Source organism: Marmota monax, unplaced genomic scaffold (genome assembly GCF_021218885.2).
Source record: "Marmota monax isolate L192 unplaced genomic scaffold, Marmota_monax_Labrador192_F-V1.1 WCK01_AAM20220418_F8-fsc00002, whole genome shotgun sequence".
In the NCBI taxonomy this organism is placed as follows: domain Eukaryota; kingdom Metazoa; phylum Chordata; class Mammalia; order Rodentia; family Sciuridae; genus Marmota; species Marmota monax.
The window spans coordinates 15,393,698-15,419,985 of record NW_026693571.1 but is presented as its reverse complement, the minus strand read 5'-3'; the positions used below and the strand labels follow the sequence as shown (position 1 = coordinate 15,419,985).

General features: G+C 37.0%; 1 long non-coding RNA gene and 1 pseudogene across 1 annotated transcript in view; one reads left to right on the top strand and one right to left on the bottom strand.

Annotated features, from left to right (window-relative positions):
- Positions 1-26,288, bottom strand: part of LOC124102469 (uncharacterized) — a 92,940-nt gene that overhangs the window by 2,880 nt on the left and 63,772 nt on the right. The window contains exons 2-3 of the long non-coding RNA XR_009228149.1: positions 5,201-5,469; positions 4,998-5,112 (exon numbers count right to left, since the gene is read on the bottom strand). This is a non-coding gene — a long non-coding RNA (uncharacterized LOC124102469). The remainder of the gene's footprint in view (positions 1-4,997; positions 5,113-5,200; positions 5,470-26,288) is intronic.
- Positions 18,627-25,326, top strand: LOC124102467 (phosphatidylinositol N-acetylglucosaminyltransferase subunit C-like; annotated as a pseudogene).

Sequence of the window (26,288 nt, the reverse complement as noted above, 5' to 3'; positions counted from 1 at the left end):
AATTGGTCTACTCTCTTCAAGTGTTCTGTCTTCATCACAGATTTGGCCACAGTCAGCTCTTACCTGGATCATCTACTATCTTCAAGCCCAGTCTCCCTGCCTTTCGAACTACCCCTTACCAATTTGTTCTCCACAGAGAAATCAATGTGTTCTTTCTAAATGGACTGTCTGATCTTACTTACTCACTCATAAAAACCTTCAATTATTCCCCATTATCTTTTGTATAATGGCCTTGGGATTATTTTCAAGATCTTTCCTAGATAAAACCTAATCTTACCACCTGAGTCTCCATGGCTTATCTTTGCCACTTCTTATTTGCAATACTAGGTCATGTTGAGTTACTTTCAGGTCCCTGACCCACTATGCAGCCTCTCAACCCAGGGCCTTTTCACATGTTGCTGCCTTTTCTTGAAATGCTCCTCTGCTCTCTCATCACCACTTCTTCTCTTTCTAGTTTAAATGTCACTGCCTCTTGAAAACCTTCTCCAATGTTAACTTTTGATTAGGTGTTCCTCTTATATCTTCTTAATACATATTATGCTGGATTTTACTTATTTGTTTTTATGTGTGTGTGTGTGTGTGATCCACTTGATAAATATTAAGGTTTTTCCTCCTATTATATTTACAAAACTTCAGATATCTTAAATAGATATAAGTATATATTATTGCACACAATTATATACACATATACATATCTATACATATACATACATAGTATTTCATATATCTTAGATATATATTTCATATGAGTATTCCATAAATATTGGTATGATAATAAATTAATGAGTAAAAGAAAAATTATTAAATAATGCTACTAAATATGTTTAACAATAAAAAAACTGGCAAGCAAGTTTTCAGATCATACAGAAAGAGTTAAAGCAAAACAGAAGAAACTTTAATAAATAGAAACTCTATAAAAATCTAGGACAAAAATGTCATCTTTGGAAATGAATCTTTGCTACTATTACCACCATCACCATGGATACACACCTACTCAGATTTTTAAAAATTTGTTACTTAGAGTGTAATCTTTCAAGTTTATAATACAAAACAGACATTTTCAAATAGGAAAAATTAAGTCAGCTCCATAAATTAATGAATACTTTAAATGACTTTTTAGTGAGATTGCTTTAATTTGTGACCTTACCCCTGGAACAATTGGGCATAAACAGGATTAGCACCAAAAAAGCTGAGAAGTAAAATCTGTTTTACGACTGTGACTTGGTGACTTCTCACTCTGACAATGCCTTTTATCCTCTGCCTATTTCCACGCCAGGTCCTCACTCTAAAATCTGAAGACTCCTTTTGAATCCAGAGGTGTTTTAGCACCAAGTTACATTCCCAACCCTTTTTATTTGTTATTGTGAGACAGGGTCTCCCTAAGTTGAGTAGGGCCTTGTTAAGCTGCTGAGGCTAATCTTAAACTTGTCATCCTCCTGCCTCAGCCTTTTGAGTAGCTGGGATTATAGGCATGCACCACCATGCTGGTCGAAGGTTTTTGAGTCTTCCTGCTACCCTGACCTTCACTAAATCTGAAATTCTCACTAAAATTTCCTGGTGAGTTTCCCTTCCCACCTATCATCTACCTAAACAGCATTTTTTTTTTCTTTATCACTACCACTCCTCACCTTTCTACTTTGAGAGATATAAACAAATGCCAGCACTTGAATGGATTTATGGGAACTTCAGTTCTGCTAAAATCAAGAGGTTGGTTTCCTAGGACATTTACAGGAAATACACGGAGGGCAAGCTGTTTTCTGTGAATGATTCTCATAAGATTGCCAGGAAATTATGTTTTAGCTGGGATCCTACCAATAGGGCATTGCTGCCACCAACTTGGAGTTGTTTTCAATCTAAGCCAGATAGTATTTCTTGGCTCACGAGCATACTGAACTCACATAGCATCCTAGCAACAGTGTGCCATTACTGAAAAACACTGTTTGCCACTGTATAATCCATTTTTTGTTACTATAATAACATACTTGAGGCTGGGTACTTTATAAAGAAAATAAGTTTATCTGACTTATTTAGTAACTCTTGCAGGGATTACTTGGAGTCCCGCAAGAACTACATCACCCTTCCAGGAGAAGTGCCTCAAATGACCTAATTACTTCCCAGAATTGGAGTCCTTAGATGTTTTACCTCCTCTCACATTGACACCCTGAAGTCCAAGCTTCCAATACATAGCCCTTGGTAGAAATACTCCACTATATTCAAACCACAGCACATGCCTTGTAAGGATAGGTTGGTAGAGATATGTCATCACATACTGTATGAGAAAGCCAATATAGTAATCAGTCACTTAAATGTGTGTCTAAGAGTACATAGTTATTTGGATCCTCTAGTTAGCAGGCAATAACTTTCATCATAAGCAAGTTTTGGTTTGATTCTAAAAAGTAGCTAATGAAATTATACAAATTTCATAAATATAATAAAATTCTTTTACTTAACAACCATTTTTGGAGTGTCTGCCAGATTCCCTTATGTATACTAAGGGATTATTAATAAACAAAACATACTAAAATCTTTGCCTTCCTGGAGTTCATAGTAGGAGTAGAACAAAATAACATGCACAACTCATTTTCAAAACAGTTACACAATGATTCACTCTGTGGTTATTAAAAATATTTAAATATGTGGAAATAGGTACGTATAATGTTAAATGGGGAAAAACTAGGATAAAAAACTATATATAGAGTATGATACTGAAGTTTGTAAAAAAAAAAAATAGAAGCACATAGACATAGTTATTATAGTTTCCAGGGATAGATATGAATTTGGGGAAAAAAGAGTACAGATATATACTAATAGTTCCTGATGTTATCTTTGGAATAAGATTGCCAATAATATTTATTTTGTGTCTTGTATTTCCTAAGCTTTTTAAAATTTCATAATGGATACACTACTAGTAGCTGTTATAGTTTGGATATGAGGTGTCTCCTAAAAGCTCATGGTGAGACAATGCAAGAAGGTTTAGAGGAGACATGATTGGGTTAGGAGAGCCTTAACCCAATCAGTGATTCAATTCCCTGATGGTATTAACTGGTGGAGACTAAAGCAGGTAGAGTGTGGGTGGAGGAGGTAAGTCACTGGTGACGTGCCTTTGGGGTATATATTTTGTGTTTGGCAAGTGGAGTCTCTCTCTCTTTGCTTTCTGATCATCATGTGAGCCACTTCCCTCTGCCACACTCTTCCACCATGATGTTCAGCCTCAGCTTGAGCCCTGAGGAATGAAGTCGGCCTCCTATGGACTAAGACCTCTGAAACCATGTGCTCCTGAATAACCTTTTCCTCCTCTAAAATTGTTTTTGTCAGGTCTTTTAAGTCACAGCAGTGAAAAAGCTGACTAAAACAGTAGCAGACAGATGCTATATTATGTATTCTTAAATGTAAAAAAAAAAAAAAATAGGCTAAGATTCAGCTTTATTTATAATTGCCAAACCAAGATGTCCTTCCATAGATGAATGGAAAAACAAACTGTGATATGGCCATACCATGGTATATTATTCAGGGATTAAAATCAGTGAGTTATCAAGTCACTAGCAGGCATGGAAGAACCTTAGATACACATCCACAAATGCAAGATTCGAGTCTGAAAATGCTATGCACTATCTGATTCTAACTGCTCTATGACATTATAGGAGAGGCAAAACCCTGACACCAGAAAAAATTGGGAGACCAAGGGGGCCAAAGGGCCAAGGGGAGGGCAGGAGGGAGGGAGGAACAAAGCAGATTTTAGAACAGTGAGATTACTCCATGTGACATTGTAGTGGGTGGTATCTGTCATTATACTATCAAGACCCTAAGAACAACAGAGTGAACCCTAATTTAAACCATCCACTTTAGTTCTTAATAATGTATCAATATTGACTCATCAATTGAAGCAATTGTGTCACACTGCAAATTTTAATAATAGGGGAAAGTTTGGGCAAGTTGTATAAGTAAATTTATGGAAATTCTCTCTACTTTCCACCCATTTTTGGGGGGTGGTCCAACCTAAAACTTCTTTAAAATAAAATGTATTAATTTTTACATGCAGTTTTTTAACAAATAGACTAAGATGAGTTCTATTGTTTTGACCTTCTAGTGATATGAGTCAAAATGCTGTACAAAACAATGGTTCCCACTTCAGAAATATGGACATTTCCCATAAAGAATTGAAGACAGAAGACAAACTTTTCTACTTGTTCTTGACTAAGTGAGCACAGTAAGCAAACACATATGCACTTACAAGTATACACATACACACACACAAATACCCTCTCACTACAATATTCCAGAGACAGAACTTAGTTTTTCTTCAATAAAGAAAATTCCTTTAAATATGATAAACTTGAGGCTGGGGATGTGGCTCAAGCGGTAGCGCGCTCGCCTGGCATGCGTGCGGCCTGGGTTCGATCCTCAGCACCACATACAAACAAAGATGTTGTGTCCACCGAAAACTTAAAAAAATATATTTAAAAAATTATCTCTCTCTCTGTCTCTCTCTCTCTCTCAAAAAATTAATTAATTAAATAAGTAAATATGATAAACTTGGCCTTCTAAAACACTCTTTCCATCTTGTGAGTTTTCTCATTTCACATGCCCTTAGGATCTGACACCTGTAACCACACAAGCTGAGAATCCCTAATACATTGTGGCCCAGAATTTTCCCCATCAAAGTCCAGGACAGAGGAGGCTCTGCTGTACTAGCCAACCTGTCTGTCTAGTCACATGTTTTATATTATTCGTTGTCATTCATCATGATCATGAGGTCATATGAAATGCACCAATGCTAACTTAGTGCAGACAGTGAGTTAGTTTTCCAAGTGCATTTGACAGGTTTATTTGCTAAAAAGTTTCCTACCTGTTCCCATGAGGTGAAACTAGGAGTGTATGTTCACAGAACAGATGAGACCTTCAGGATATGGTTCACTGCAGAATCAATGAAGGGATGAGGGAGTGCTGCCAGAGAAGATAGCTATTATTACTCACCCAAAATCCCAATACGTACTCACCACTCTTCCATGAGAAGAGACTCAGAACTTCCAGATCTGGCACTGTGGTCTACTGCTTCCTCTCCCAGGCCCACAGTAGCGTCAGGTTTGGATTAAATAGTATTCATCTCTACCTCTGAGAGGAAACAGAAAATGAGGGACATTTGTATTGAGGGCCAGGGTTCAGACCCATCTGGTGGTTGTAGGTTATTTTACAAGATTACCAGAAAGAGCAGGTGTCCTTGGCACTCAACATTGAGGGATTCCTGATTCTTCCATCCACAGCGTAGAGCAAGCGGAGACTTCTGGGATAAAGTAAGATTTGAAAGTGAGTCAGGGAAGGACAGGTCCTTATGCTTCCTCTCAAACTCTTGCCAGTGATTAGAAGTTCATACAGACTTTGAGCAGTGCCTTGGGCTTCTCCTCAAACTTTGAGCAGCTGTTATTCTGAGAAGAAAGCATCATGGCCACATCCTGTTATCTGGCTCCTTCTCTAAATTGAGGAAGAGAAAAATGGGTGAACTATCTGGTTAATTCCGGTCCCACTGAATTTACTCCTCATTAACAGGAAAGTTTTCAGTATAAATTTTGAAGATCTAGTTGAAAATATTTAAGTGAAATACTTCTATTTACTGAATAAGAGAAAACTGACCTTTCTTCGAAGGGTATGGTCTTTCAAGAGAAAGGTAATTCATAAAACTGATAATATATATGCATGTGTGAGTATGTAACAATAAACCCCACCATTATGTACAAATATAATGTACCAATAAAAAATATGGGAAAAAAACTGATAACAGAGATCAGAGCTAGGTCCAATTCAATGTACCCATTGTGCTCTATTTAAGTTATTCACTTCAGTCACTGACTGCTTTTGGTGCTAAATTGACACCTCAGAGCTGAAAATGAAATTGCTGCATTCTGCATACCAACAAAATGGCCTGGTGAAAAATAACCCTGCAGGGCTGTTCCGGAAGCCTCTCAGTCCAGACAATCAGAGAGATGCAAACCACAGGACAACACAACAAAAGTGAGGTTGTGGATGAGAACAATCTGGGACCATCACAACAAACCAGCAAGTGTCCTTCTCCACATGCAAAGACAGGCATGTGCCCTCACCACCCTTACCAAAATGATTCCTCTCCCTACCCCAGTCTGTAGAGCCACTTGGAGAAGACTAAATTCTCAGCTCTCCTGTTCAATACCATTCACACCTTTGGAACTGGTCTTCCTAATTTTCCATACATTGGTTTACTTCAACAGGCTACTCAAATTGAGTCTTGGCATAAAAAGACAAAGGACTTAGAACAAAGAGTTTGCCAATCTGAGAACCAGAGTCACTTTCATCATGGCCCATTGATGCCTCTCACTTAAGAGTCGAGTGCTATCTTCTCCATCCTTTCCCACTCCTGGCAATTCCAATCCACTCCCTTTCTGTCCTGCATTTCCCAGATGCGCTAGTCAGTACCTTCTCCACAGTCAAGAAATGTTGCAGCATAGTCCAGCTTGCCCACCAGGTTTGACCTTCCCCCCTGGTGTCTTTCTTTCTCCGTCAGAGCATGGACTGCTGAGGTCTTATCTTGGCAGTAAATACTAATTTTGTTTTCAACTTATTGAGCATCCCCTAGGTAATATGGTAAAAGGCATATTTCTCCTTCACACATCTTCCCTGTGGCCCCTGGCAGGCACTCGTTTTATTCTGCCACATTTTTTCCCACTGTCCTCTATAACACAAGTTGCTTTCCAAAAATATAATAAATCACTCACTCTAAAGTAAAAGGTTGCCAAGTTTATCTTCTTCCCAAGTCATTTGCTTTAGCAGAGCACAGAAATTTCAATTTCCAAGGCAATATCAGTAAAGGGTCTTGGAGAAGAATAACTTTTTAATGTCCTTTAAATTATACCTCTAAGGCATTGTACTCAAGTTGTGGGTAGCAACTCACTTAATAGGTCATAAAATCACTTTGGTTAATTAACATTGATTTAGTTTTTAATAAAATAAAATTGAAAGAAACAAATATATCAAGGTAGACCACTTAAAATAAAACTAAACATTCTTTCTTCAAATTTTCATTTGTTTTCCCTTTAACCACATAGGTATATATATTAATATATAAGATAAATAAATGCATTTCTTTTTTACTGGTTCTTTTGAGTTATGCATTACAATAGAATTCATTTTGACATAACTTTACAAGCATGAAATATACTTTATCCTACTTACAACCCCATTCCTATCAATGTACATGGTGGTAGGATTCATTATAGTGTATTCATGTAAGTACATAGGAAAATTATTTCAGACTCATTTTACTCTTTCCTTTTCCTATCCCTACTCCCTTCCATTCATTCCCCTTTGTCTCATCTACTGAATATCTATTCATCTACTCACCACCCCCTTATTGTAGGTTAGCTTCCACATTATCAGCAAAAACATTTGACTTTGGCTTTTTGGGACTGGCTTATTTTGCTTAACAGGATAATCTTCAGGTCCATCCATTTAATTGCAAATGTCATAAAGTCATACTTTACAGTTGAACAATACTCCATTGTGTATATATATACCACAGTTTATTTATTCATTCATCTATTGAAGGGCACCTAAGTTGACTCCTATAGCTTAGCTATTGTGAATTGAACTGCTATAAACATTGATGTGGCTGCATTACTGTAGTAGGCTGATTTTAAGTCCTTTGGGTATATGCTGAGGAATGGTATAACTGGGTCAAATGTTGGTTCCATTCCAAGTTTTCTGAGGAATCTCCATACAGCTTTCCATAGTGGTTGCACCAATTTACAGTCCCACCAGCAATATATGAGTATACCTTTTCCCCTACATCCTTGCCAACATTTATTGTTACGTGTATTCTTGATAATTGCCATTCTGATTGGAGTTAGGTAAAATCTCAGTGTAATTTTAATTTGCATTTATATAATTGCTAGAGATGTTGAACATTTTTTCATATATTTGTTGACCAATAAATGCATTTCTTATAATGATGATCATCAAAAAGTTTGAGAGTTACCTGCCCATGGCCCCTAGATCAAGTTGCTAAATGCTTTTGATTTCTCTTATGTAATTTTCCTAATATCTAGCCCTACATTTCCATTCTCAGCTCAGGTTAGAATCTTCATTTTCATTATAAAGTTCTGCAATAATCAGAGTCCACATAATTGTAGCATTTACAGTATTTATAGTGTGCTTTCCACTATTTCCTTAACTCTCAAACCTTTGCAAGAGAAATCCTGACTTCCTCAGCCTGGCTCTCCACCATCTGGCCCATCTGTCTACTTTGTCACCCTCAGCTCCTACAGTGACCAGTTAGCCTCCAGGCCCTCTTCCATTTTCTGTGTCAGACTGTGATCACATCCTCCCCTTCCCATCCTTCTATCTGAAAGAGCCTCTTGGACCCCATGACCTTGGTATCCCAGCAGAGGTCTGAATCCAGGCCCAGTGCACTTTCTACACCTCTGTGCCATATCCCACCCCAGGAAACACATCTATTAACCATCTGCCTTCCTCTTTCTTGAGAATCCCTAAATCTTATTATTTTTAAACCTTCTATGGATCATAATTGTTGGTGTCCTCATATACTCTTATTTTATTTTCCATATTTTTTATAATGCCCATTCAAGGAGATTGTAAGCTCTTTACAAGGAAATACTTGTTCAGTTTCTCATGCCACCCTCAGTACTAACAATAAAGATCCTCAATAAACTGTTTCAATTATGGATTTTCCCCGGGATTACCCAGGATGCTAAAATCACTCAGATCTAATAATTGAAAAATAGGCCAGTAATTTGAAGAAATGCCAATCTATTTTTTATTTTTCATCCAATTGTATTTTCTATATTTATGAAATAAATTAATTCTTTTTATATTTTTAATTTTTAATTGACATCCTATTCCATGTGATGGTGATTGACACCAAAAGTTTGGTCCTTGTCCCTATACAGATCCAATAACAGGGACAAAGTTTTCAGAAAAAGGAAAAAGAACTGGGCCCATGGCACATGCCTATAATCCCAGAGACTCCAGAGGCTGAGGCAAGGCTCTAAGCAACTTAGGGAAACCCTGAATCAAAATTTTTAAAAAATTTTTTAAAGAGGGATGGATAGGGATGTAGCTCAGTGGATGGACACCTCTGGGTTCAATGCCTGGTACCAAAAAAAAAAAAAAAAAAGGTTTTATGGCTTTGCTAGTAAAGGAGAATGGTGATGGACTCACATCACAGAGGCTGCCATTTTAACTGCTGGGGCAACAGAGGGCTTTAAAAAAGGGGGATAAAAAGGTTGTTTTCAAGGTATCATTATCAGTAGATCTAATTAATGGTTAACTTATATCTGAAAGAGCTGTTGTTTCAGTTTCCAGGTCTGCAGTTTTTCTTTACTCTTGTGGACAGTGAGCAGAAGGGCAGATAACTTGGCTTAGGACTGGAAGAATGTTAATCTTGCTTCTCCCATGGTTGGGGAGGGGACCAGGGAGAAGAGGAAAGAAGGAAAAAAAGCATGTCAGTTTCCAAATACACCATGAGTGTTTGAGCCAGCAAGGTTTGTATTCAAAGCATAAAGTTACACAATCACTCTGATCTTATAGTTGAAAGATTGGCCAATAATAGAAAGAAAATCCATTCCATTTATTTTTTTATTTTTGATCAAATTCCATTTTCTTTTTTTAAAAATTTGTTTTAATTAGTTACACATGACAGTACAATGATCTTGACATATCATACATTTGAATCAGATGGGGTATAATTTCTCATTTTTCTGTCAAATTCCATTTTCTAACTTAAAAGTTAATTAATAGTTATTGTTTTATATTTTTTAATCGACACATAATAATTGTACCTATTTACAGGGTTCAGGGTGACATTTTAATACATATATATATAATATGTGATCAGATCAGAGGAATTGATAAATCCATGACCTCAAACATTTATCATTTTTTTGTTTGGGGAACATTCAAACTCTTCTCTACTTGCTATTTTGAGATATACAACTAATTGTTGTCAACCATGGTTATTTTACTATGTTTTAGAATACTAGAAGTTATTTCTCCTATCCAACTGCACTTAGGTTTTATTTTTTTTCCATACCTTTATTGAGGTAAAATTGAAGTACAATAAAATGTACATATTTGAAGTATTCAATTTGATCATTTTTAACATGTATGTAACCAATACAATCAATATAAAAAGCATTTCCATTACTTTTTTAAAAAAATTGAAATCAGGAAGATTGTTTCCTGCATGATTTATTTCATTAGAAATCAATCACCTTAACATATATAGAACCGCAGCCCTACATGTCAACTATTTCAAAATTAAATATCACACTTATATATATCTCAGAGGTCAAGGAAGAAAGCACAAGAAAAGTAAATAAAAATGCACTTAGGTTTTATGATATGTGAATTATATCTCAATTAAAAATATGAAGAGAAAACCAAAGCACTTTTCATGATATTAAGTAAGAAAACATTTAAATCAAAGGGTAATTCTGATGTCAAGGAACCTAGTGATCAGTTAAGTACTTATGGCTCTTAATGGAACCTTCTAATCTGATTACCTGGATTTATTTATGAACACATCTGACTTATGTCTATAACCAGTGCTTCTCAAACTTTCAGTGGTGTAGAGCCATGTGTTTTTTAATTTCCTGTCATTCTCAGACCAATGCTTTTAAAAACTGCAATAAAAATAAATCTCTAGCAGAATGAAATGAACACACTTAAAACTGTTCTGTTCAATTATGATAATCTTTCCTAAAAGTTTCTTCTCAATTACATATTATTTAATTATGGGCAAAGAAATAGTTTGTGGGCTGGCACAGGTCCATGGCCCACACTTTGAATTGCACTATTTTCAAGTTCATTCCTCAAGGATGGCAACACAACACAATTTATTTAACATTTTATCTTCTCAGGTAGCGTGGAGTAGCTCAAGTAACTCCGATTGATTGCTGTTTAGTTAGATCAATCAACCTAGTTACCAATGGCAGCTCCAGCAATAAATAATTTGATGGCTTCAAAATTCAAGCATTAGAAACTGCTAAGATCAGCTCAACTCCTAATCAGTAGTCTACAGGGGCTCCAAGTTCACAATGCAACACTAATTCTTTTTCTAGATTAAATGTCACTTGTGCCTTTTTCATTTCACATGTTTCTATATGAATTCCATTAGGTACTGGACATAACTTAGGAAATAAACAGATAATTGCAACAAACCCAACAATAAGGAAAAGAATGGCTCTAAAATGACAAAGAATTTTAATGTTAAACCTTGATACATAAGTCAGATTATTTACAGAAAGTGCTTCCTAAGATGGCTAAGAATATACCTAGTTTTTTTTTTCAAGATAAGGATTAAGGAGGAATTTGAAAAATATTTTGTATAACTCCCTTACCTGAAATGCTAGTAATTATGCAAGTAGCTACTAGATGTCTAATGACCAAGAGAATAAGAGATGTTTGAGGAATGAAGTTAGAAACTGGGCTAGGCACCATCACAGATTCCCTAATACCCCTTTATTATTATTGCAAAAGACATGAAAAACAATTATTTTAAATCTCTACAAATCCCATCAGTAATCTAAAAGAGAGGACTTTAGCTGAAAAAGCCCTGGAGATAAGATTTTTAGGCTTAGGGATATCGTTTATCTATCTGAGGCTTGACAAATATACTCCATTTTCTTGATCCTTGTGGAAGGCAGGAGATGCCTAGCCCTAGTTACTCCACTTTATAAAGCTGTAGTTTGCCATAAGCCACTCCATTTTGAATATAAGTGCCAAGGGAGAATGCCTCTACACCTTGTTTGTACAAGTAAACAATCACCATCTACCCAGAACAACCATAGGCACAAATGAATAATTTATTTGCACCAACTTTTCAAAGTAAATCAGGAGCACCTGGACACTTGGGCATGTCAGATCATATCAGAAACTCCAGACGCAAGAGCCTATCATTTCACTATATATAACCCCCTCACCTAGGACCCATGAAAGAAGGAGCCTACCAGATCTGAATATAGCAACACGCTGACTCCATCATTTGTCACTCATCATGAGCCTTGCTCAGGAAAATTGTCACAACAATGAACCTCCAACTCTCTGTCCCTGGACTTTAGCTTTCCCTGCCCTTGAGGATGCATGGATCACTTCAAGCTGACACCTCACGCTGAGACTTTGAAACTGTTATCCATCTGGACCCTCACCTCCACTCTATAGAACTGGTTTGTTAAAACCTTTATCTGACCACCTACAATGACTCTTGCATTTGTATTTGCTCTCTGCCTTTGTTTTAGCACAACATCCTGAAACCCTGTGGCTACCTTAATCCTTTCTTAGTGTTTCTATAACACACACACACACACACACACACACACACGTCAATCATTGTGTGCAGTGTGATGTGTGACTGGAGTGTTATAGACATTAGTAATTACGACTGGAATGGAATAAAAGATGTTGTGATCGCCTCAGTCACAAGTGAGCCATGTATATTGTTGGTGAATTAAATCCAAGGAAAGTGATGTAGCTTTCGAATGTATTGTTATTCAGTTAATTCTCATGTGGAAAGACACTTCAGAACTATGTTAGTGGTCTGGCTGTCTTGTGGTGGTCTCCTTGTTATGCAGGAGAGTAAGCAAAGATTCCTTATGCTTGTCCTTTAAAGAAGTGCAGCAGTGGCATGCCTGGGTAGAAGCCACAACCTTTGAGCCCAGATCAGAGCTGACCCCATATCCCAAAGTGCATGTCCACCCAAGGACAGGGTTTTGACAAAGCGTGTTACCTCTGTTTTACTTGTTGGAAGTGACATTACTCTATTTCCTGAATGAAAGAAAGTAAGATTATGTAAGTGTGTCTGGTCAACTTTAGATCATATTAACTCTTGATTAGAGAACTCTCTAATTTCTAACTTTCCTTTATCCTATAAAATTATATTGCTGAAGAATTTGTGAAGCAAGGAAAATGGCTACATAAAATTTTTTAAATATAAGGTCAAAAACTTCCATAAAGATAGTGATTGAATGCACTGTGTTATCTCATAATAGAGATACATAAAACAGCAGTAATTTGTCTTGTTTACAGAAAAATTACTTCATGGAAAATGAGAAGTGCTAGTTAGCCAAAGAACAATTACTTATCAAGTATTTTATTGTGCCAGTTTGTTTCTCCTTCAGAAAACACACACACACATACACACAAACACACAGTATATCTTGACAAAACAGCTATTTCTTTTGAATACTAGTACAATTGGCAAAATTCCAAGTAAGAGAATTTTTAAAAAACTTTTTCAACCCCTCCTCTCTGTATTGGGTTTTATTGGATTTGAACTCCTGTGGTTTCTACCACTGAGCTACATCTCCCTGTCTGTCTGTCTATCTGTCTGTCTTTTTCTATCCATCTAAAGACAGGGTCTCACTAAATTGCCCAGGCTGCCCTCAAACTTACAATTCTCCTGCCTCAGCCTCCTAAGCAGCAGGGATTACAGGCATGTGCCATCACACACAGCCCTCCCTCTCCAGAAAGAAAAGAAAGAAAGAAGAGTGTGTGTGTGTGTGTGTGTGTGTGTGCGTGTGTAAATGCTCACTCTCAGAGGATGTCATAGAAACAAAATTGCATCCCTAAATGAAATAAAGTGCTGAAATAATTACTTATCTTGCCTTTCCTATATAAATTGTATTACTCAGTAACTAAAGAGGTGAAAGAAGTATCTTTATTTTTTGAGGGGAGTGGGTACTAGGGATTGAACCCAGGGGTGCTGTAACACTGAACTGTATCACCAGACCTTTTTATTATTTATTTTGAGACAGTGTCTCTCTTAGTTGCCTGGTCTGACTTTGAATTCTCAATCTTCCTGCCTCAGCCTCCTGAGTTGCTGGGATTACAGGCACGTGCCACTGTGCCTAGCAAGACGCATCTTCTTTATAAAAATAATTTTTTTAGCTAATAATCAGAAACCAAGTGATAGAACATCACCCTTTTGCAGTCCCCAATGAGCTAATGAATGAAGGCAATGAAAACCAATGTCTTCTAACATCAGAAAAAGACCAACAGCCAGACATTATGGATCAATGGAATCAAACCTGAACACATCGAACTTCACCATGAGGATCCAATTAAAAAAAATCTAGCATCTTAGACTGTGAGACACTTTATATTAAAATGGCCCAGGTTCTTCAACAGATAAACAGCAAGATAAAAAATGACATAGAGGATAAACCCATAGATTAAAAGAGACATGAAAAGCATCAATTTTTCACACAGGCAAAATCAACTAGAATGTCTAATGTTGGACACTCAAGTTATGAAACCATAAAGAAGGTTACTTCTGGAGAGAAGGACAGATGACATTGGTACAGATCCCCTGGAGAGGCTTCCAGAATAGCTGACCTATCTGTACTCACCGGTAGCCTGGGTGATAATCAAAAGTGTTTGACTTATAAATAATCAAAAAGATATACAATTCCTTTGTGTGGTTTTTCGTAGATCTATATTTCATTTTACAATAAAAAGGACAAGATATATAAGTTTTGTGACTAAAAGAAGAAGACAACCTGGACACTTGGCCCTCAGTTGGAGAAGGCTCACAGGAGTGTCTTCTCTATGTGACTTTCTGTGTGACACGCTTCTCTGAAATGCAGGATTCAGGGTGTTAAATTCCTTCCATACCTCTGAAGTACACAGCTGAAATATGTTCTCTGAATCAGTATCAGTTTTACTGGCAATTAAAATTATATAGATAATTTAGAGTCTGGCTAAAACCAACATGTAGGTTCTGACTTTAAGTTATGACAATATCCTGATTTCTTGGCTTTTATTTTTGTCCCCTTATAATCCTGCCCAAAATGATCACTTTTAAAAATCAAATGAGAATGGTATGAGCATTCTAGGAAAAGATATAATTTCTCCTAAAATAAAACCTAAATTTACTCAAGAACTCATCAATTCTGTCCCAAATATTTAACCCCCCAAAAAAATATTTACCCAAGAGAAATGAAGGCATATGTTCACAAAAGGATTTATACAATAATGCTCTTCAAAACATTATTCATTATTACAAAAACTGCAGAAAGGCTAAATGTTCATCAATAGAATAGATAAACTGTGGTATATTTATGTACTGAAATACTAGTCCACAATAAAACAAAAATTACAGATACTTGTAACAATAGGATGAATTTCAAGATTATGTTAAATGAAAAACACCTCACTCAAAAGACTACATACTGTATGAATATATTTTGTGAAATTCTACGTCATATTCTACATTAATTTGATGTCGATGGTAGAAAAAAATTAGTATAGTAGTTGCCTGTTCGGCAGTGAGTACAGAGATTGACTGAGAATGGACACAAAGATTTTCACTTTTGTGAAGATAAATGGGCTATATTCTGATACAAGTTTGAATTGTGAAAATACATATAAAAAGTCAACAATTTATGCATTTCATTTTATGTAAATTTTTCATCAAAATAAAAAGAAGCCAAAACTCAACAGATGTGATGGTGCACATCTGTGATCCCAGCAACTCCGGAAGCTGAGGCAGGAGGACTCCAAGTTCGAGGCCAGCCTCAACAACTTAGTGTGACCCTAAGCAATTTAGTGAGACCCTGCCCCAAAATAAAAAATAAAAAGAGATGGGGATCTCAGTGGTTAAGTGCCCTGGGTTAAGAACCCAGTCCTGGAGTAGGGGTGAGGGGGGGAATCTAGGCAAAGATATATACACTGAATTATTTAGGAGAAATATACTAGGGCCTGAAATTGTTTTAAAATACATCCAAAAATAATATGAAAGACTAACGGATGATTACAGGGATGAACAAATCAATAGATGTGCGATTAAAAAAATGTTTGGCAAAATGTTAATAGTAGAATCTATTGGTGAACATATAAAGAGTAAAATTCTTCCAACTTTATGGTATGTTTAAAATTTTCATAATATACATGTTGAACAGGGTGACCAAATGAGATCACCTCACTGCTAATTTTGAAATTTATGGAATTTGATTCAGAATAAAACACAAACTCCTCATCGCATAGCTGTGTGAAATCTGGGCCTTCCCTATCTCTTTGTTCTCATCCCATATCACCCTGCCCTCTGTCTTATACCAGTGACCTAGATTTTGTTCTTTAAGTACTGGTTGTCCCCAAAGTGTCCACATATGTACAGTTTCTACCTGGAATGCTCTTTTCCCAGATCTTCTCATTACTGCTCTTTCTCAGTTCTTTCTTGATCACCCATAACCCTTCAGAGGCCTTTCCTTATCAACTAACCATACCAAAGTACCAAATGACCTTCACTCATGATTTTTTTTTTTTTTTGCATATCACTTATCTTCACTGAAATTATTTATTCATTGGTGAGCTTCCTAAACTCTAGAATCCTTCCCAATCCCTGCTTGGCAACAGGTAGCTGATAGTCCTTGGGAAATATTAACTAACTACCTACAAAACTAATTACCCAAGGAATATTTCCAACATAAGGAAAAACAAACAAACTGAAAAGAATTACCTGAAAAAATAAGAATTCAAAAGTAAGTAAAATAAATATTTTAATGACATTGGATATATTAGTAATATGAACCATAAAGTCATAAGAGTTGAAGAAATATTATAATTGAACTGAAATACAGTAAGTTAAGTAGGATGGGTACACTCAATAAGTAGATCAATAATCTTGGAGGTAAGCTGAAGGAACTCTCCTAGAAAGTATCAGAAAAAGTTAAAGGGACTAAAAATATAAAAGAAGGAGTATGAAATATGGAGAAGAGAAGTAGAAATGCCAAGCTCTCAAAAAAAAAAAAAAAAAAACTCCCAGAAAGAGAGAAAATGACAATTGGATGGGAGGAATCATTACCCTTTGCAGAAAATTTAAGATTCTATGAGAAGACACTTAAAAGGGTCTGAATAAGTGAAATGATATTCCATATATTGGGTAGGACAACTTAATTTTTCAAAGCCCTCAATTCTCATCAAGCTAATCTATAATTTAAAATTCATGCCAGGTGTAGTGGCATAACCTATAATCCCAGGGCCCTAAGCAACTCATCGAGACCCTGTCTCTAAATAAAATATTTTAAAAGACTGGGAATGTGGCACCTCTGAGTTCAATCCCTGGTACAAAAAAAAAAAAATGCCAGTGAAAATTCCAGCCAGATTTTACTAAGATTCAATGAAGTAATACACTAAAGCAACTTTGCAAAAAAGAGAGAGAGAGAATTTTCTTGTTAGGTATTACAATATATTACGGTGCAAAAACACATTAAAGTAAAATAGGAAGTGGAATGATGTACTGGAATAGCTAATTCAGAAACAGATATAGCACATGTGAGGATTTAGTATCTGATGAAAAGGCATAAATCCATGAGGACAAGAACGACTACTGTGGTCACTGTCAGTGGAAAACTGTGTCACTCAGTGAGCAAAAGACCTAATACCCCAAACAACAGAGATCATAGAGGGATTAAAGACCCAAAATTGAAATACACTTTAGACAGGAGGGTGAAGGAAAATCCTTATGAACAAAGGAAAAGAACTTCTCAGACAGAACTTTCAATACTGAACCAGAAAATAAAATTTTATTAAATCAAAAGTGAAGATGTCTTTCCAGTTAATATCATTGTCAACAAAGTAAGCAAATAAGTATCAGATCGAGAGATACATGTGCAATTTGTAAACTGTGCAAAGATCTAATATCTGAAACAGATAAAAGAATTCTTTCAAAAACAAAAGGAAAGGGTTAAGTTATAAACAGGAAATTCACAGAAGAAACCAAACTTATCAGTATGCAGAGAAATCTTTATTTCCATTTGATTGACAAATAGCACTTTATTTCCATTAGATTGGCAAAGATTAGCAAGCAGAATAATGATACATTTTGAGAGGGATGTGGTGATATAGAACTCCCTGTTCAGCTAGCCAGAGTGGAAACTGGTGCATACTTTCTGGAGGGAAATCTGTCAGTCACACAATCTACAATGAAGGAGGTTCATTACAGTATTGTCACTAAGGGAAGTTGAAGACAATCTTACTGCCTCCCACCAGGGGAATAGTTAAGTTCAATGTGATAGATGACCAGTAAGGACTATTTGCCATATTTAGATGAACCATGCTAATTAGCATACACACATAATACACACACACACACACACACACACAGAGTTACCTGGCTAGAACTTACATCAAGCAACTGAGAGAAAGGAAAAAGGGGGACAACGAGAAAGAGAGGAATAGGGAGAGAAGGGATAGAAGGGAGGGGAGGAAAAGGAGGAGGGAGTGGAAATGAAAACTACAGGACAGTAGTATTTCTACAAATAAAAATAACAATAAATGAATCCAGTCCACACATAACACTGGGACAAGAATGTAAATGGAGGTCGACATATATCTACTGTTATGGTTTGGATATGAGATGTCCTCCAAAAGCCCACGTGTGAGACAATGCAAAATAAGGTTTGGAGGAGAAATGATTGGATTGTGAGTCTTAACTCAGTCAGTGAATTAATCCCAGATGGGATTAATTGAGTGGTAACTAGAGGCACGTGGGGTGCAGCTGGAGGAAGTGGTTAATCGGGGGCGTGGCTATGGAGCATATATTTTATATCGCAGCTGGAGTCTCTCTCTCTGCTTCTTTATCACCATGATGTGAGCTGCTTCCCTCCACCACATTCTCCTGCCATGATGTTCAGCCTCACCTCAAGCCCGGAGGAATGGAGCCAGCCTTCTTGGACTAAAACCTCTGAAACCGTGAGCCCTCAAATAAACTTTTCCTCCCCTACAGATCCTTTAGTCAGTGCTGGTCAGATCCTTTAGTCACATCAGTGAAAAAGCTGATGAAAACATCTACCAATTTAAAAGTTACAAATCAGATTGATAAATTTCTAAGTAAATTCTATTAATTCTTTTATTGGAAGGATAACTCCTTAATGATAAATTTTTTAGATATTTTTAGTTATAGATGGACACAATACATTTTTTTTATTTATTTATGTGTTGCTGATAAAATTTTAAAACATGCCAAGATATGCTTAGATACATATGACTAAAAGCTGGCAAAAGTCAACTACAGGTTGGGGAAAGGTTGCACATCTCTATTTTGTTATTGAGCCAACAATATTTGAGTAATTATTTAATATTACAGACAATTCTTGAGCTGTTATGAGTAACTGTTGCCAATAATATGCTACTTCGCAAATCCTTCTTCAGCCATGATTTGAACAGTCAGAAGTGAGAAATGGGCACAAAGAGAAATCAAACAAATATTCACTACTGGAAACAATATTTGATGTAGCCAGAATCTATGACATTCATACTGTCTGAGAGCAAAGATTTGACAAGTTAATTTGTCTTTTCTCCTAGCTAAGATTTGCCACTGTTCAGATCCTCCCTGCACTGCAAACAACCTGTTTTGGTATTGGCAAAAACACAATAAACAATGTTTCACTGTGTTTCAACATAGATGATACAGGCAAGAGATACTGAGTCACACTACTTTCCCCGGGTTTGTTAGGAGGGTATGCTTTGAGGGTTACGGGTAGTGCTCTGCCAGCCCTGAGCACAGATGCTGAGTGAAAGAGGTACTGGGTATTATTAAATAAATTTCTTTTCATGATATTCAGAACCCTCTAATGAGGGGTTTAGGTCAAGAATCAAGAATCAAAGAATGACAGGTAGGATACAGAATAAATATAGTATCAGAGTTCCTACAAGAGGGAGTTGAATAGAATTAGAAAATGCAGTGAAAACAGATTAGATAAATGATAGATAAAACAAAAGAGGATCCTAATCATACAAGAATGATGGTTTGCCATAGCAAAACAATTATTAACATAAGCTTCTCTACTTGTGGGAGGAGAGAAATGAGTAAAAATGAAACAAGTATTCTTTGAGTTTTGGGTGTTTCTTAGTAGCATTTTTTTTTTCTGACAAAATCCCGAGACCACAAAATTATATCCTTCACATTTGGTTTGTGCAGCATGATGTAAAGCTTGTTATTTTTGCAGAAATATATGAGTGCTTCATCAGTTTTTCTGAGTACATGTCTTAATCCTTTGATGTGCAAATCAAACTTTTTTGAAGTACTGATTACTTCATCATCTGGGTAGATATTTGTCATCTTTTAATGTTATCTGATTTAATTGTGCCTAATGTTCTTTTTGTTTTTGTTTTTGCTATAGTGTTGAAAAGTTCTTCAACTTTGTGCTCAACAACTGCATGCAATCCTATGATTTTTGTAGAATTTGAAATTTCACTTTGCATTTGATTTGCATTTTATTGTGGCATCCAAAATGAGTAAAGAGCTTATGGAAAAGTCATATGATATTCTATAAAATCCTCAGTGATGGAGCTGGAGTTGTGGCTCTGTGGTAGAGCACTTGCCTGGCATGTGTGAGGCCCTGGGTTTGATCTTCAGCACTGCATATAAATAAATAAATAAAATAAAAGATCCATTTACAACTAAAAAAATATATTTTTTTAATTTTTTATTGTTGGTTATTCAAAACATTATAGTTCTTGATATATCATATTTCACCCTTTGATTCAAGTGGGTTATGAGCTCCCATTTTTACCCCATATACAGATTGCAGAATCACATCAGTTACACATCCATTGATTTACATATTGCCATACTAGTGTCTGTTGTGTTCTGCTGCCTTTCCTATCCTCTACTATCCCCCCTCCCCTCCCCTCCCCTCCCCTCTTCTCTCTCTGCCCCCTCTACTGTCATTCATTTGTCCCCCTTGTATTATTTTTCCCTTTCCCCTCACTTCCTCTTGTATGTACTTTTGTATAACCCTGAGGGTCTCCTTCCATTTCCATGCAGTTTCCCTTCTCTCTCCCTTTCCCTCCCACCTCTCATCCCTGTTTAATGTTAATCTTCTTCTCATGCTCTTCAACCCTACTCTGTTCTTAGTTACTCTCCTTATATCAAAGAAGACATTTGGCATTTGTTTTTTAGGGATAGGCTAGCTTCACTTAGCATAATCTGCTCTAATGCCATCCATTTCCCTGCAAATTCTATGATTTTGTCATTTTTTAATGCAGAGTAATACTCCATTGTGTATAACTGCCACATTTTTTTTATCCATTCGTCTATTGAAGGGCATCTAGGTTGGTTCCACAGTCTTGCTATTGTGAATTGTGCTGCTATGAACATGGATGTAGCAGTGTCCCTGTAGCATGCTCTTTTTAGGTCTTTAGGGAATAGACCAAGAAGGGGAATAGCTGGGTCAAATGGTGGCTCCATTCCCAGCTTTCCAAGAAATCTCCATACTGCTTTCCAAATTGGCTGCACCAATTTGCAGTCCCACCAGCAATGTACAAGTGTACCCTTTTCCCCACATCCTCACCAGCACTTGTTGTTGTTTGACTTCCTAATGGCTGCCAATCTAACTGGAGTGAGATGGTATCTTGGGGTGGTTTTGATTTGCATTTCTCTGACTGCTAGAGATGGTGAGCATTTTTTCATGTACTTGTTGATTGATTGTATGTCCTCCTCTGAGAAGTGTCTGTTCAGGTCCTTGGCCCATTTGTTGATTGGGTTGTTTGTTATTTTATTGTCTAATTTTTTGAGTTCTTTGTATACTCTGGATATTAGGGCTCTTAAAAAAATATTTTTAAAAAAATCCTCAGTGATGTTAACAGGAAGAGAAACACAACTGGAGATTAATTTTGTAAACACAAGTTCATTAGTAAATATTTTCATGTTATAAGGATTCTTGCTTCTCTACTGCAAATTTTTTACCTTTCTTTGAGGATTTGCTTAATTGGTAGTGAGTGAGGACTGCCTACGTGGTTATCTCAGGTTCCCTTAGTGGATGTTATTAAATTAATCCAGTTGGCAGAATGTTGAATTGTGATTCTCCTTGAGCTGCAGAAGTATTGATCTCCTTTAATATATGTATTTTTTATTGTCAAGTAATTGCAACTCTTTTCCAATATTGCTAGATCTGACAGTGAGAAGAGTTATGGTATTTTAAGTGAGATTGCCATAGGGACACTAAAGGAAGAATTTAAAAGAACACAGCCTAGAAAAGCAGTCCGATGTGTGAATAGGGCTGGCTGAGAAGGGATCACAATGACTGCAGGTTCAAAGGGAAGAATGTCATTGAACTTGCTCAGCCAGACTACCAGCAGCACATTCGGATGAAAATAGGAGAAATGTATACTAGAAATACAAAAAAATATTCCACTAATTAGCACAGTTCTAGATTAAAATAAAAATCTTCCAACCCGTACAAGGTTTTTTGTTTTGTTTGGGTTTTTTTGTTTGTTTGTTTTTTGTTTTGTTATGTTCACCAAAACTATTTGCCTTCTGTTGGTCTTATTCAAGTCCTATCATCCCATTTCATTTACTTATTTAGACATTCATTAAAGTCTCAATTATTTAACAGCTGACTATGCAAACAGTTGAATTTCTTGAGTTCCTTTAACCTTCTTCTCTTCCATTGCATATTGGGCAATTCTTTCCTGAAACCCAAGGGGATACCAAGAAGCAGAAACATTAACCAATAGTGGAGTTTTATTTTTAAAAAGCCAAGTAAAAGTTTTATGAAAAGAAAATTGTATAATATTTTATTGGAACTCCCCAGAGAAACAGAACCAATAGGATGTGGAGAGAGAATAGAGAAAGAATTATTTTAAATGATTAGCTCACACAGTTGGGGAGACTGACAGGTTGAGAATCTGCAGCTTAGGCCAGCAGGCTGCAGACCCAAGGAAGAGCTACAGCTGGAGTCTAAGGCTGTCTACCCACAAAATTCCCTTCTCTTCAGGGTGTAGGAGAAGTAGGCTGTTGGGGGATTAGTACTTTTTCTTTTAAGACCCTCAATTTATTGAATGAGGCCCATCTACATTACGGAACATAAATTAGATTGTTAATTTCATCTAAAATATACCTTCACAGAAAATTCTAGAATAATATTTGACCAAATATCTTGGTACAACAGCCTAGCCAAATTGACACATAAAATTACCTACCACACATGCAAGTTGTCATCACAGCTATCACATGATATTTAACAAAATGTAATTACTATTTGGTGTGGCAAAGGTACTTACCTAGAATATCAGTTAAACTTCAATAGGAATCTACCTTAGAGACCAAGATCCTCATAATTCCTTAACCTTTAAAAATAGGAATAAGCTTTTTTTTTTTTTTTTGCTTCCTCAGATTATTGTGAGCATTTCATATGTTTATAATGTAATGCCATCTAGGTATTCAATAAATATTACCTGAACATTTTTTTAAATTAAAATATATTAAATATATTGAGCCTTCCTTAACCTTCTTTTTTCTTTCTTTTTTTTCTTTTTTTATCTTCTTTTTATACTATGAATTGAACCCAGAGGTGCTTTATCACTGAACTACATCCCCAGCCATTTTTATTTTTTTATTTTTAATATTTTTAGTTGTAAATGGTTTGTTTGTTTATTTATTTATTTATTTATTTATTTATTTATTTATTTATTTATTTATATGCAGTGCAGAGGATCAAACCCAGGGCCTCACACATAACAGGCAAGTGCTCTACCACTGAGCCACAACTCCAACCCTTTTCTTTTTATTTTGAGACAGGGCCTTGCTAAATTTCTGAAGTTGTCCTTGAACTTGCAATCTTCCTGCCTCCACCTACCAAGTTGTTGGAATTATAGGTGTGTACCACCATGGTCAGCTTTTCTTTTACCTTTATATTTTATAATTGAAAATCATATTTTATACTTAAAATAATTACAAAGTAAATACCTTTTATATTTCCCCTTCAAGTAATCTTAGAAAATTAGCATGCATTCTTTAAAATGTTTTCTTAGAAGAAATATCAGAAGGAGTCAAGCCCAGTGGTACAGGCTTGTAATCCTAACTACTTGGGAGACTGAGGCAGGAGGATCACAAGTTCGAAGGAGGCCTCGACCCTAGAAGCAGAAGCCAGTGGGCAATTGATGGCCAACCACCTGGGCCACTTATTCCTACAAGGGCAGGAATTTGTGCTGTCCTGCCTCAGAGAACAAACTCATCTATTGCAGGCCTACCCTGGATTGCTGCCTTTGAAAACAAGGAAAGTCTGGTAGAGAACAGCATGGAATTTCCAGAGACGTCTTATTTCAAAATTTCACAAAGAATGAGAACCACATGGACTTCTTGGAGGGAGAGTGGACTGGCCTGAGTTTAAGATGATATGTGCCCAACCTGTAACTAGCACCAAGGATGCCAGGTGGCAGAAGGTCTTGGATGGGCACAGCCCTTCCCTGATAACTACGTGGACCTGTGGTTCCTGGAAAAGCTCCAGAGGAACCTCTGTGCCCACAAATACCAATTTCGGGCTGTGGTCTTCGGATCCAGTGTGGTGATACAACAGCTGGGCAGTGTCAGTGTTTTCGTGGTCATTTGGTGGTATATGGACCAGGGTCTTTTGGATCCCCCACTGGCTTTTTGGAACTGGCCTGGCATCTTCATTGATTGGTTACATTTTGTTGGATTGCACTGATGGAGGCCAAGGGTGGAAGAAGGGCAGACGGACCCAGTGGGCTGACCTGCGGGGTGCCTGGGTCTTCACTACTTTCACTTACTGTTTTTCACCAGGGCTGAAGACCCTGATAGTCCATTAGCACTGACACCATCTATGCCATGCCAGTCTTCATGCTGTTGGGCCACCTCATCTTCTTTGACTATGAGGCCAACGCCGCCATTGTATCCAGCATGGCCATCTTCACTTCTGTCTGCCTGGCCTCACATCTTCCCCGGTCCTTGCATGCCCCTCCATCATGATGACATTTCCTGTCCAGATTTTTGCACTGTGGCCCATGTTACAGAAGAAACTGAAGGCCTGTACTTCCCGCGCCTGGGGGGGGTCACTCTGCTTTTTGCGTTTTCAGCCTTCTGAGGCCTGCGGTCCATTAGTTCTGTGGGGCCCATACTCTTGGCTCTTCTGCTGGTTTCCATCTCCTGTCTCTGCCCTTTCTACCTCATTCCCTTGAAGCTCTTTAAAGAAAACACCCCTGGGCCTTGAGATGAAGATGAAATCAAAGAAGACTTGTCCAGGTTCCTCAGCTAAGTGAGGGACCCCATTACATTGTTAAAGTAAGCTGGTAGACTGGCGTCCTAACCAGCACAAACTCTGAAGGCAGAGCCCATTCTGGAAGCAGCAGGCTGATGTGCCTGAGAGAACAGAGATCAAAAGAAAAAATAACCAAAGGCTTGGGTGGTTGAAGATACTTTCGCTTTCTGCCATTTTATGATTGATGGAAAGGGTTTCTGGTGCCCTCTTGAAATATTGCCTCTCATTTGTTATTCACTATAACAAATGAGGTCATGTGGTCTCTATTTAAAAGTAACAATGCAAAAAAAAGAAGGAGGAGGAGGAGGAGGAGAAGGGGTGGGGGAAGGAGGGAGAAGGATAGGAAAGAGAAGGAGAAGAAAAGAATAACCGAATAAAAACAAATTAATTTCAGTATATCTAAAAAGAACAAATAAAATTTAAAAAATTATTTTCATAGCTTGGCTGCCTTGTTACTTTTGGGGCTCAGATTTTCACATTATAAAAGTAATATATGGTTAACATAAAAAAATTAAGAAAATAAAGTATTAAGAAAGAGATGATAGTCCATTAAATCTCCTGGTTCTCTCTCTTTCTCTATCCATTTGCGCACACACCCTAGAATATTAAAGTGGAAACTACAATTAAAGACTCAAGAAAGAAATCAGACATAAATTTAAGTTATGAGAGAGTCGCCAAGATGCAAATTCCAAAGGAACTATTCAAGATTACACATTCACCCTTACTCCCTTCCCAATTGAAAAGGAGTGGACATTTGTGGGGAAGATTTATTTGAAGGGAGCTCCTCAGGCAAGAGGTCACAGCAAGCCCTGAACATAAGTCATTGTCCTGGGCACTAACCTGCTCTGCTCACTCTGGCTTCAGGCATGTCAAAGGCCCACAGGTAATTATATTCCATAATTAGATCTCCAGTACCAAATCCCTGGATTTAGAACCTTCTTTAATTGAACAGCATGTCTGGGCCAGACTTTAAAATGACAATGGCCTCATGGTGACAGCTATACACAGCCTCTGTTCAGCATTGTTTAATCCCTATAGAGGTAAATCACTAAGTGACGTGGAATTTGGGGTTTTTCTGTTGTTTTTCTTGTTTTGTTTTTGTAGTGTTGGTGCAGTGTGAGGAAGAAAGGGACCTGTTCAAACAAATCTCTCCTTCCTAGATTTAACAGGGCTGGCAGACCACTGGCAAAGCAGGAATCAACAGGCAACATACGGTAGTGTGTGTTGCCCAAAACTCAGCCATCACTC